Source organism: Salmo trutta, chromosome 12 (genome assembly GCF_901001165.1).
Source record: "Salmo trutta chromosome 12, fSalTru1.1, whole genome shotgun sequence".
Taxonomy (NCBI): Eukaryota; Metazoa; Chordata; class Actinopteri; order Salmoniformes; family Salmonidae; genus Salmo; species Salmo trutta.
The window spans coordinates 73,885,074-73,899,564 of record NC_042968.1 but is presented as its reverse complement, the minus strand read 5'-3'; the positions used below and the strand labels follow the sequence as shown (position 1 = coordinate 73,899,564).

Here is a 14,491-nt window from a genome sequence, read left to right as displayed (position 1 = left end):
CATGTAGAACCCTCTGTGATAAGGGTACTACATGGAACTCCAAAGAGTTCTACCTGGAGCCAAAAGGGTTCTACCTGGAACCAAAACGGGTTCTTTAAAGGGTTCTCCTATGGGGACAGCCGAAGAACCCTTTTAGGTTCTAGATAGCACCTTTTTTCAACGAGTGTAGGTCACCCAAGTCTCATCCCATTGGACTCATTATACCTGAAATGAAACCAATAACATAACCATCTTTCTATGAATTCATTTCTAAATCAAAACCTTATCTATGAAACAGCATGGGAATATAATGATAATCACATAAAATAACAGTATTAAAGCCTTTGAGGGGGCTTATGGCGTAGTTGGCTTGGGGTGTATAGGAATGTATAGGAGTACAGCTGGTGTGATTTTTGAGATTACCTGGGAGGTAACTAATGCTATTAACATGGAGAACAGCCTGTTAATTACCCATCAGCCTCTGGGGCCTTTAATCAGCCCTCTCCCTGCTTGCCTACCCTCCTTGTCTCTACCCGAGTAAACAATAATTCAATCAGTCAGGAAGCTATCCGGGCAGCTCAGCTACACTATACACCAAACAGGCAATTTATAGAAGAAATTATTTGATGGTTATGATCTATTGTGAGAAACAATTTCATTATCATCCACTGGAGATATGTAAAGAACAGCGGTGGATAAATTGCACAGGCTTTTGAAAAGGAGAAGTACCCATTTTATGTGAATGTATTACCTTATCTAGGGTGTCCACCCACTCTGCCCAGTGTGGGTGAAAATGTTCTTTGGTGATGAAATTTCACTTCCTCATGTTATAAAATAAATTTCCCAAGACAAATATGACTCTTCATGATCTGAATCATTAAGTGGGGTCTTTCTCTAACAAATCATTAACATTCTATCCAAAAAGTCAGATTTGGTAACCTAATATATCCGATAATAAGCACCGAGCTCTGTTGACAGAGAGGTGGCGCTTTCTGGCAGCGACTTTTGACAATTTTACATGTTGTGATGGTTGTCTACAAAGTTGTTTCCGCAGATCGCAAAAAGCTAAATGAACATCACACAAGCTAAATTCAATCGAAAAAGGCTTAGAAAAATAAAAAAGCTTGTAGAAATCTGAGCGCTCTGTTGACGTTTCACAGAGATGCGCTTGATTTTCTGAGAAATCTTTAAAAATGACAGGAATTTCACATTAATATGAAAAAGGCTATATACAAATCTGAAAATACTACATGTCATGTCTCAAAATCGATATCTATCTTACCTTTTATATTGTTTTAGGAAAGATGACGAGTTCAATGGTGAGCCTGTCAGTTTGTCTTAATTCTCACACAGCATCCAGCCTGTCAGTTTGTCTTAATTCTCACATAGCATCCAGCCTGTCAGTTTGTCTTAATTCTCACATAGCATCCAGCCTGTCAGTTTGTCTTAATTCTCACACAGCATCCAGCCTGTCAGTTTGTCTTAATTCTTACACAGCATCCAGCCTGTCAGTTTGTCTTAATTCTCACACAGCATCCAGCCTGTCAGTTTGTCTTAATTCTCACACAGCATCCAGCCTGTCAGTTTGTCTTAATTCTCACACAGCATCCAGCCTGTCAGTTTGTCTTAATTCTCACACAGCATCCAGCCTGTCAGTTTGTCTTAATTCTCACACAGCATCCAGCCTGTCAGTTTGTCTTAATTCTCACACAGCATCCAGCCTGTCAGTTTGTCTTAATTCTTACACAGCATCCAGCCTGTCAGTTTGTCTTAATTCTTACACAGCATCCAGCCTGTCAGTTTGTCTTAATTCTCACACAGCATCCAGCCTGTCAGTTTGTCTTAATTCTCACACAGCATCCAGCCTGTCAGTTTGTCTTAATTCTCACACAGCATCCAGCCTGTCAGTTTGTCTTAATTCTCACACAGCATCCAGCCTGTCAGTTTGTCTTAATTCTTACACAGCATCCAGCCTGTCAGTTTGTCTTAATTCTTACACAGCATCTAGCCTGTCAGTTTGTCTTAATTCTTACACAGCATCCAGCCTGTCAGTTTGTCTTAATTCTTACACAGCATCCAGCCTGTCAGTTTGTCTTAATTCTCACATAGCATCCAGCCTGTCAGTTTGTCTTAATTCTTACACAGCATCCAGCCTGTCAGTTTGTCTTAATTCTTACACAGCATCCAGCCTGTCAGTTTGTCTTAATTCTCACACAGCATCCATCCTGTCAGTTTGTCTTAATTCTCACACAGCATCCATCCTGTCAGTTTGTCTTAATTCTTACACAGCATCCAGCCTGTCCGATTCCCTTAATTCTTACACAGCATCCAGCCTGTCCGATTCCCTTAATTCTTACACAGCATCCAGCCTGTCCGATTCCCTTAATTCTTACACAGCATCCAGCCTGTCAGTTTGTCTTAATTCTCACACAGCATCCAGCCTGTCCGTTTGTCTTAATTCTCACACAGCATCCAACCTGTCAGTTTGTCTTAATTCTCACACAGCATCCAGCCTGTCAGTTTGTCTTAATTCTCACACAGCATCCAGCCTGTCAGTTTGTCTTAATTCTTACACAGCATCCAGCCTGTCAGTTTGTCTTAATTCTTACACAGCATCCAGCCTGTCAGTTTGTCTTAATTCTCACACAGCATCCAACCTGTCAGTTTGTCTTAATTCTCACACAGCATCCAGCCTGTCAGTTTGTCTTAATTCTCACACAGCATCCAGCCTGTCAGTTTGTCTTAATACTCACACAGCATCCAGCCTGTCAGTTTGTCTTAATTCTCACACAGCATCCAGCCTGTCAGTTTGTCTTAATTCTCACACAGCATCCAGCCTGTCAGTTTGTCTTAATTCTCACACAGCATCCAGCCTGTCAGTTTGTCTTAATTCTCACACAGCATCCATCCTGTCAGTTTGTCTTAATTCTCACACAGCATCCAGCCTAGCTGACCCAATTCTATTTTCCAGATTTTTTACCACTTTTTTTCAAATCAAATCAAATTTGTCACCTGCTTCAAATCAAATCAACTGTTATTGGTCACATATACATATTTAGCAGATGTTATTGAGGGTGTAGCAAAATGATTGTGTTCCTAGCTCCAACAGTGCAGTAGTATGTAACAATTCACAACAATACATTCAAATCTAAAAGTAAAAGAATGGAATTAAAAAATATATAAATATTAGGACGAGCAATGTCGGAGTTTGATTGACTAAAATACAGTAGAATACAGTATTTACATATGAAATGAGTAAAGCAGTATATAAACATTATTAAAGTGACTAGTGTTCCGTAATAATTATCAATGTAAATAGTCACCCGGACTATTTACATTGACACCTCCCCCCATTTGTTTTTACATCAATGTTTACTATCTTCACATAATCACTTACCCCTACCTACACGCACAAATGACCTCGACTAACCTGTACCCACGCACAGTGACTCGGTACCGGTACCCCTGTATATAGCCGCGTTATTGTTATTTTATTGTGTTACTTTTTATTTTTATACTTTAGTTAATTTAGTACATATTTTAACTTTTTTTCTTGAACTGCATTGTTGGTTAAGGGCTTGTAAGTAAGCAATTCACGGGAAGGCATAGGTCTACGCCTATTTTATTTGGCGCATGTGACAAATACAATTTGATTTCATTTAACGTGGCCAGTGATTCCATGTCTATGTATATAGTATGTATGTAGTATGAATATAGGGCAGCAGCCTTTAAGGTGCAGGGTTGAGTAACCGGGTGGTAGCTGGCTAGTGATGGCTATTTAACAGTCTGATTAACTTGAGATGGAAGCTGTTTTTCAGTCTCTCTGTCCCAGCTTTGATTCACCTGTACTGACGTCGCCTTCTGGATGATAGCCGGGTGAACAGGCTGTGTCTCGGGTGGTTGATGGCCTTGAAGATCCTTTTTGCCTTCCTATGACATCGGGTGCTGAAGGTGTCCTGGAGGGGAGGCAGTGTGCCCCCTGTAATGCGTTGGGCAGACCGCTCCACCCTCTGGAGAGCCTTGCGGTTGTGGGCGGTGCAGTTGCTGTACCAGGCGGTAATACAGCCCAACAGGATGCTCTCAATTGTGCATCTGTTAAACTTTGTGAGGGTCTTAGGGGACAAGCCAAATTTCTTCAGCCTTCTTCACCACACTGTCTGTTGAGTGGACCATTTCCGATTGTCAGTGATGTGTACGTCAAAGAACCTGAAGCTTTTCACCTTTTCCACTGTGGTTCCATTGATGTGGATAGAGGCATGCTCCCTCTGCTGTTTCCTGAAGTCCATGATCAGCTCCTTCGTTTTGTTGAAGTTGAGGGAGAGATTATTTTCCTGGCACCACTCCGCCAGGGCCCTCACCTCTTCCCTGTAGGCTGCCTCGTCATTGTTGGTAATCAGGCCCACTACTGTTGTGTCGTCTGCAGATTTGATGATTGAGTTGGAGGTGTGGCCGCAGTCATGGGTGAATAGGGAGTACAGGAGGGGGCTGAGCACGCACCCTTGTGGGGCCCCTATGTTGAGGATCAGCGTAGTGGAGTTGTTGATTCCTACCTTCACCACCTGGGGGCGGCCCGTCAGGAAGTCCAGGACCCAGTTGCACAGGGCAGGGTTCAGACCCAGGGCCCCAAGCTAATGATGAGCCTGGAGGGTACTATGGTGTTGAAGGCTGAGCTAACAACAAGTGTAGACCAACAGCAAAATGCTTACTTACGAGCCCCTTCCCAACCAATGCAGAGAGAAAAATAAAAATATAGAACAAATCTGCTAGGGCGATATGCGAATTGAAGTGGGTCCAGGGTGGTAATCATCTAGACAGGTTACCTTGGTGTTCTGGGGCACAGGGACTGTGGTGGTCTGCTTGAAACATGTAGGTATTACAGACTGGGAGAGGTTGGAAATGTCAGTGAAGACACCCACCAGCTGGTCAGCGCATGCTGGTAATCCGTCTGGCCCCGCGGCCTTGTGAATGTTAACCTGTTTAAAGGTCTTACATTGGCTACTGGAGAGTGAAATCACACTGTTCTCTGGAACTGCTGGTGCTCTCATGCATGGTTTAGTGTTGCTTGTCTCGAAGCGAGCATAGAAGGCATTTAACTCGTCTGGTAGGTTCGACTCATTGGGCAGCTCGTGGCTGGGCTTCCCTTTGTAATGCATAATATATCCGGCAAGCATCAGAGTAGTACAATTTTACATTAGTCCTGTATTGATGCTTTTCCTGTTTGATGGCTCGTTGGAGGTCTTAGCGGGATTTTATCTAAGCGTCTGGATTAGTGTCCCGCTCCTTGAAAGCGGCAGTTCTAGCCTTTAGCTCAGTGCGGATGTTGTCTGTAATCCATGGCTTTTGATTGGGATATGCAGGTAGGTCACTGTGGGAACGACGTCTTTGATGCACTTAATAATATAAATCTCTGGCCTCCATTGATTTCATCAGGTTAATCTTGGCCATGCTACAAGGGTAAAAACTAACTTTTGAACGGATGATGATAGAGACATTAGGTTTGGACTGCTGGTTTTCTTAGAGGAGTATCTACACAATTATTTTTTTACCCATTATTATTTTATCCATTGGTCAAAATGTGTGTTTTTTATTGGACAACCGACCTTATCCCAACTCTAAACCTAAACCTCAATGTTGTTGCCTATGGTTGCTGATTTGGAGCTGTCTGGGCATACCTATACCGAATGCTAGTCAAACTAGAAAGGCCAATTTGGCAGAAGGGTTGTAGAGCTGAATGTTCTTGGCATAGCCCTCTGTCTGTGATGAGCAAGAGCTGATGAAGGGTCATCATGCTGATTCATCGCTAACTGCAATCTTAAGTTGTTTAGAGCTGACCATAAAAAAATTAAATGACTTTTAGTTGAGGAGTTTGATTTTATGTTTGGGTGTCGCTGCTTCTGGCCAGCTTTGACTTCTTGTTGTGCAGTGGGAAAGTTACCTAAGTAAAACATGTTCATCAACACTTCCACGACCCAACTAAATGCCAGTGTATTGTGTCAACTGTCTCATCACGTTGAGTCTCAGGTCTAAAATAACATTACTTTTTCTGTCCGTGCTTCACATTCCTTGCTAGGGGCTGACAGCGCTGTGCAAGGAGCACGCTTCCTGTTTACACTTCCCTGACAATTATATCAGAAAGCTTTTTGGCACTGACCCACCCAGAATGAATGAGTGTTGAATGTGTGTGTGTGTGTGTGTGTGTGTGTGTGTGTGTGTGTGTGTGTGTGTGTGTGTGTGTGTGTGTGTGTGTGTGTGTGTGTGTGTGTGTGTGTGTGTGTGTGTGTGTGTTTAGGGGTGTCGTCTGTCTGTACATTTTTAAACACCTCTCGTCATGGCATGCATTATATCCGCTCGCAGTTTATAACTCTCATATAAATTGAAGAAACAGTCATAAATGATCCACACTTATCTGTGTGGGATCCTTGGGCACCTCCCAAGGATAACTGAATTAACTTCTCAGATGTCTATGACACCGCCACCCCTCTTGTGATATCAAAGAGACCCAGGTAGACTACACCAATGTCTGCTGTACCAAAGAGATAGCAGCAAGAGGCTTATCTCTCTTATCTGAGAGAAAAAGACAGAGGGAAAGAAACCGAGAGAAAGAGACGGCGAGACAGAGAGAGAGACGGAGAGAGAGAGAGAGCTTTGTCGGGCGAATATGGCAGTGAACAAAATCTTTGCAGGATCAAACGTGCAGTCTCTGCCAGTGATCCTCCAGAAGGGGAGCAGGGAGGAGAGGGAGGGAGAAGCATCAGAGAGATGGGCCCGAGCCAGGAAGAGCTGGGGCTTTCATCAGCCAGCCACCCAGCACCTGGTGCCAGTCCAGCCCTCCACTGCTCAGCCTGAGAAAGGCCACATGAAGGCACCTCTGTCGAATTCACAGTCCCAGTCAGTCACACACACACAGTAAGGGTGTGTGTGTGTGTGGCTGCTTTTATGTGAGTGCTCATTTAAGATTCCTGTTTCCCCTTGAAGTGCATGTTAAAGTCTGTCAGACTTAGGCATACAAGGTGCGGGACATCGGCATGCTTGTTATCAGATCAGAGACGAGAGGGTACTAAACTCTGCCACAAGAAAGCATTGCAGGCATTCCCTACTACATAAATAATTCATCAAGTTGGTTTTCAACATAAGTCTGGGTTGGTTTTCCACCACAGTCTGATGGCCAGAACAGAGATTGGTTTTCAGTGAGAAGTGAACGGACCTGCTATAGTCAGACCATCCCAACAGGCTGAGGTGTATGGCTTAGACAGAGATGGGTTAGAGGGGACAGACAGAGATGGCTTCCCTGTTTATCATTCCACTCATATCAGCTGGCCACTGGCTCCGGCGTCTCTTTCAATATAGTAAAGAAAAAGCTTCCACTCTGGATTTAGCCTACTTTCCAACATGCCCATGGGGGGGATCACAGGGACTAAGCCGCTTAATAACTGAGAGCTGAAATACTAACGGGCGGGAAGAGGAACAAGCTCCAGAGAACGGGAGAAAAAAGTTAAAACGTGACATAATCTGCCATGGAGAATGAGATATTAGTTGTGCTAATACAGTTTACAGCTAAATTACTTTATGACTTGTGTTTCGTGGAAATTAGTAGTGATGGGGGAAAAAAATAGATAGTTCCATATCGCAGGTACCGATTTGCAAAAAATTTAAAAAATGGCGTTAACTAGCGCTCGTTGGATGTACCTGTGCCAAAACTCAGAGAACAAGCTATAGGATGAAAAATCCCTATCTTTTTTTTTGTAGTGAAACAACATGTTATCAGTATTTTTATTTCCATGTCTGATCAAACTCATTTTCTAATACTTTCTCTTGTCTCTCTGCAGCAGACATATAACGAACAATATGTTTGGAACATCAAATCGCAATGGCAATACATACAGAACTGTGAGAATCACAATACATATCGTATCGACACATAAGTATCATGATAATATCATACTGTGAGGTCCCTGGCAATTCTCAGCCCTATAAATTAGGTACTGTTAGTGGATTGTCTTGCCGGTCATCAGTGTGGTACTGTTAGTGGGTGGTCCAGCCGGGTCATCAGTGTGGTATTGTTAGTGGATTGTCTGGCCGGTCATCAGTGTGGTACTGTTAGTGGATGGTCCAGCTGGGTCATCAGTGTGGTATTGTTAGTGGGTGGTCCAGCCAGGTCATCAGTGTGGTATTGTTAGTGGATGGTCCAGCCGGGTCATCAGTGTGGTATTGTTAGTGGGTGGTCCAGCCGGGTCATCAGTGTGGTATTGTTAGTGGGTGGTCCAGCCGGGTCATCAGTGTGGTATTGTTAGTGGGTGGTCCAGCCGGGTCATCAGTGTGGTATTGTTAGTGGATGGTCCAGCCGGGTCATCAGTGTGGTATTGTTAGTGAGTGGTCCAGCCGAGTCATCAGTGAGGTATTGTTAGTGGGTGGTCCAGCCGGGTCATCAGTGTGGTATTGTTAGTGGGTGGTACAGCCGGGTCATCAGTGTGGTATTGTTAGTGAGTGGTCCAGCCGGGTCATCAGTGTGGTATTGTTAGTGGGTGGTCCAGCCGGGTCATCAGTGTGGTATTGTTAGTGGGTTGTCCAGCCGGGTCATCAGTGTGGTATTGTTAGTGGGTGGTCCGGCCGGGTCATCAGTGTGGTATTGTTAGTGGGTGGTCCGGCCGGGTCATCAGTGTGGTATTGTTAGTGGGTGGTCCAGCCGGGTCATCAGTGTGGTATTGTTAGTGGGTTGTCCAGCCGGGTCATCAGTGTGGTATTGTTAGTGGGTGGTCCAGCCGGGTCATCAGTGTGGTATTGTTAGTGGGTGGTCCGGCCCGGGTCATCAGTGTGGTATTGTTAGTGGGTGGTCCAGCCGGGTCATCAGTGTGGTATTGTTAGTGGGTGGTCCGGCCGGGCCATCAGTGTGAGCGGGTGGGTGGTGGTCGGAGTGTGAAGCATCCCACCTGGCTTTCATCACTCTGCCCAAACATCATCTTCTGTCTATCCCTCCATCCCACCCTTCACATATGGCAACTCTCCTACTCATGCGAGCCAGGCCAACGGCATTTAATGTGTGTGTGTGTGTGTGTGTATGTGTGTGTGTGTGTGGCAGAGATCAGAGTTCTACTCGAAACACAGAGCATAGGAGAGGCAGGGATAGATTGAAAGGCCTCAGGATACAGCTCTACCAATACACTTGTCCATCCAATCCTAGATTATGTGAATACAGTATGTCCTAAGGAAATTCATTATTATCCTAAACAATAATAACCATTAATACCTATATAATATAATAGCAATTCTTATGCAATTGTTATTAATTAAAAGTAAAGTAGAAGACTCTCAGCTGACCTCTAAGCTGTCTAAATAACACGCCATCTGACCTCTCAGCTGACCTCTAAGCTGTCTAAATAACACGCCATCTGACCTCTAAGCTGTCTAAATAACACGCCATCTGACCTCTAAGCTGTCTAAATAACACGCCATCTGACCTCTCAGCTGACCTCTAAGCTGTCTAAATAACACGCCATCTGACCTCTCAGCTGACCTCTAAGCTGTCTAAATAACACGCCATCTGACCTCTCAGCTGACCTCTAAGCTGTCTAAATAACACGCCATCTGACCTCTAAGCTGTCTAAATAACACGCCATCTGACCTCTAAGCTGTCTAAATAACACGCCATCTGACCTCTCAGCTGACCTCTAAGCTGTCTAAATAACACGCCATCTGACCTCTCAGCTGACCTCTAAGCTGTCTAAATAACACGCCATCTGACCTCTAAGCTGTCTAAATAACACGCCATCTGACCTCTAAGCTGTCTAAATAACACGCCATCTGACCTCTCAGCTGACCTCTAAGCTGTCTAAATAACACGCCATCTGACCTCTAAGCTGTCTAAATAACACGCCATCTGACCTCTAAGCTGTCTAAATAACACGCCATCTGACCTCTAAGCTGTCTAAATAACACGCCATCTGACCTCTCAGCTGACCTCTAAGCTGTCTAAATAACACGCCATCTGACCTCTCAGCTGACCTCTAAGCTGTCTAAATAACACGCCATCTGACCTCTAAGCTGTCTAAATAACACGCCATCTGACCTCTAAGCTATCTAAATAACACGCCATCTGACCTCTAAGCTGTCTAAATAACACGCCATCTGACCTCTCAGCTGACCTCTAAGCTGTCTAAATAACACGCCATCTGATCTTATTTAGACTCAATGTTAACACAATTCATGCAAAACACGAGTTTGTAAAGTCATTCAGCTTGTCCGGAAGGACGATGGTTAATTATGTAATCAGTCATCATCATCATGACCAGTGTCCTTGAGTTATGTTTACGACATGTGTTACATGTGAACAGATTTGATCATTCCCATAATGCATGCAGCAGTTACCAGCAGTAATCACATAGGGGGATTTCCTCATTCAGCCAAAACCACTAAACCATGTCAGACTTCCCTGTCCTCCAATATTACATTGTAGAGGGTGTGTGTCAGACAGAGAGAATTGACAGGAGAGAGAGAAAAAGAGAAGGAGTTCACCCAGAAGTTTACCCAAGGGTAAAGAAGGAGAGGAGTTCACCCAAGGGCAGTCTCCTGGTTCCAAGTGAACTCTCCTCTCCCTAATGTAATTTAGGGCTCCACCCAGTGACATCATCTTGTCCCAGGCCAGAATACCAGTCACCAGTCATCGTAGAAGCAAATGTCTCTGGCTGTGGATCAACATGTTGTAAGACTATACGAGGCAGATTTAGGTCCACGCTGTGTGCCAATAAGAGTAATGCACTGTAACCTTCGTCCCCAAGCCCAGCTTTATTGTTACTGTAAGAGCAGGTTAGTGTTCACTTCCTGCCAGGAATAGAGATGAGGATGTTGCAGATCCCAGTGAAAAGACTGCACTCTGGGGTGAAGTCTAAACTCAAAAGCCTGGGTACAGTCCCGTCTGGGAAAGTAAAATGACAGGAGGTATACTTAGAAAAGCAGTAGCCATAGTCGCGTCTGAAACTTGAGTTGCAAAAATATCAAAGTTCACTTCAATTCTTTGTTTCATAAAATACACCAGTAAGGGAGTTGTCAAAGTTGGAGGTGAGTTGTTTTGATCAGCTGAAGAAGTGTTGCTCTATTCCGTGCCAGGAGTCCTAGCCTACACATATATCTAGCTCTACGTTCCTATGTCGGCCCTTTTCACAAGCTGTTAGGCCTGTCCCGGACCTAATGGCTTGTCAGACGCAGGAAAAAGTCATCATTTGGACGACAGTGAGAGAGTGGGGATTGAGAATGTAACACTATGTTACAGTATTTGGTCGTGGATTAGGTGCACTCCATTATAATACAGAGCGACCGCTGTAGAGTGGAATGGAATATTTGATCAGTTTTGACACGCGGTAGCTGGAAAATTGCTGTATTAATATCTGCCTGTCACAACTGGAGAGCATTCAGACCACAGTCTGTTTTCTATCTGTAGCTATGAGAGGATGTGGATAGTGTTACAGTATGAATACTGCAATAGTGGAGGAGAGGTGAGAGTTATGGAAATGACAAACCATTGTCAAACAGAGAAATACATCATATTCATATTTCCCACCACAGCCAATACACAAGCCAGGAGAGTTTGGACTAAATCTCAGCGCAATTGACCTGTAGTATTGCCTTATGTGTGTCTTGGAGGATCTTCTCTCGTGGGAGCCTATAAAAATGTTACGCTACGGAGTCGGTTCAGTTGAATCTGAATCTTTCCTCTGATGTGGAACAGGGAGTGCAGCAAATGTCCAAAAACATCTCAACCATGCTCTGTTCTCCTCGTCCCACAGCCAGCATGATTTAGCACTCTTCTCAGCAGGCCTGAGTCTCACACACTCCAATAATATCATTTTTCTCTTCTTTTTTCTCCCTTCTTCTTTTTCTCCCTCCCTCCCTCCCTCCCTCCCTCCATCTGCTGAATGAAGAGATACACCTTCTCTTTCATGTGGATTTATTACTGGCTTATCTTCACATTATCTTCACATTGCTGATTCCACTTCCTGCTCGGAACAGTGTGTTGAATTTCCATATTTCTCTGTAGAGAGGGTGGCGTGACGGCAGAAATCACACCAGAGACAAACAGCCCATTTAGCCATATCAAAGTAGACATCTATCGCTGACTCACTGAAAAAATGGCAGGGAAGTAAGCTTTTAGATAGGATCTCTTAGACTTAGACTATTCCACTAGCAGCAATACCAAAACACCGCACCACAATACAACCACCCCCACCCTCCACATCCAGTGTATCAACCCTACCGCTGTACTCGATATGTTTATGCCTCAACTATAATATCCAATATTGCATGCTTAGATACAGCTCTAGGGTCAATTCTGACTATACGTTTTAATGTAGCATGGCCCAAGGGGACATTTTAAAACTGCACCGAGATCAGGCCTGACATTCAAACAGAAAGAGGCTTCTAACTTAGCCATAATAAAAGTTGTTGGCTCTGACTCTGTAACAGAAGGACAATAGCAGTTAGCTGATGTGGGTGTTAAAGGCCCAGTGCAGTCAAAAACATGATATACCTGTGTTTTATATAGACTGAGTGTACGAAACGTTAGAAACACCTTCAAAATATTGAGTTTCACCGCCTTTGCCCCCTAGAGTGGATTTGACGCACCGTAACATAATAAAAACACCCCCATCAAAATCGTCAGTTTAAGATAGAGATATCATTTTATTTTTACATTGGATACATCTCAATCCACCGCATCCGCCGACGACGCACTTCCACATCTACGGTAAAAGGTGGCAGAGCTGGAACTGCGTTTGTCAGACCAGGAAACATCCCGAAAATAGGTTTTCTCACGAAAACGTCTGTAGTGTCCGAACGGTTTGACCTATTATGAACACTCTGTGGAAAGGGGAGCCATTTATGAATGTGTTATTCAATGCGTTTCTCTGGGCTATAGTAGTAAAGGCCAAATTCAATTTTATATCAATCAGTTTGTATTTTGTTGATACCTACAGGGGTCCTAAACTTCCGAATCAAATAGCTAAATGGTCCACAGTATGACCATCTTAAAACAGTTCAATGTGTTAATTTTAGACCCTCCCCCAACGGCGTAGACTTTTAAGAACTAACCTGTCTCCTCCCCTTCATCTACACTGATTTAAGTGGATTGAACAGGTGACATCAATAAGGGGTCATAGCTTTCACCTGGACTCACCTGGTCAGTCTGTCATGGAAAGAGGAGGTGTTCCTAATGTTTTGTACACACAGTGTATATTTCCACACTGTGAGGTTGAAATAATACTGTGAAATTGTGAAAATGATTATAATGCCTTTCTAGTGTCAGAGCTGTTTGAAAATGCCACCTGAAATGTCAGCCTGTTTTGGTGGGATGAAGTTTTGGCCTGCCTGGTGATCACGAGGCGGTAAAAATACCCAGAAAAGATTTGATATTGAGATTTTTTAAAATGCCTGCATTGGACCTTTAATAAGTGTGCTACATTATAATAGCAGTTTTAATTGCTGCAGCCCACATCTCTCACACAGATCGTAATGTATGTGTGTGTCCTGAGGGAAAAGCAACAGGAGGATAATGCATGGAACAAGACCACACAGTTACATGATTACCCTGCTTTGGTACAGCATTTCTGTTGCAAATGGGAGGCATAAACAGACACAATGGTCGTAGAAATGTAGAAATGACTCGAAATGTACAGGGAGTTATGTAATGTCCTTATGAAACACTATACACCAGGGAGTTAAGGGGTTGTAGGCATTTTAAATCATAAATCAGGAGCAAAATCCTCACAACAACATTAACAGCTTTCGGAGCATATCGCTAGTAAAACGCTGTGAAATGCTAATTGCGTGTAAGGCATATCATCCAGTGACAGATAGATAACGAGCTTTCTCCTCCTCTGCAGAACTCGCTGGTCGTTTTTCTGCTCGACACTAAAGCACTCATCCAAATGCCATCGCTCAGGGACGTCCCACTGTTCGTCTGCAAATTAACCATCCAAATGAACCCTCAATCATCGGCAACATGGAGAAGCACATGGCTATCATCAAACACGCAGCCTGTCCTCACCCCTCTCATCTCACCCCTCTTCCTTTCATCCCTCTCATCTCATCCATCTCATCCCTCTCCCTCTCATCTCATCTCATCCCTCTCCTCTCCTCTCTCCCCTCTCCCCTCTCCCTCTCATCTCACCCCCATCTCACCCCACTCCCTCTCACCCCTCATCTCACCCCTCTCCCTCTCATCTCATCCCTCTCCTCTCCTCTCTCCCCTCTCCCTCTCACCCCTCACCCTCTCATCTCACCCCCCCATCTACCCCACTCCCTCTCACCCCTCATCTCACCCCTCTCCCTCTCATCTCATCCCTCTCTCTCTCTCATCTCACACCTCTCCCTCTCATCTCACCCCTCTCATCTCATCTCACCCCTCTCATCTCATCTCACCCCTCTCATCTCATCTCACCCCTCGCCCTCTCATCTCATCCCTCTCCCCTCTCCCTCTCATCTCACCCCTCTCATCTCACCCATCTCCCTCTCATCTCACCCCTCT

General features: G+C 44.3%; 1 protein-coding gene across 3 annotated transcripts in view; it reads right to left on the bottom strand.

Annotated features, from left to right (window-relative positions):
- Positions 1–14,491, bottom strand: part of LOC115204148 (guanine nucleotide exchange factor VAV2) — a gene marked incomplete in the record, with an annotated part of 246,388 nt that overhangs the window by 186,232 nt on the left and 45,665 nt on the right.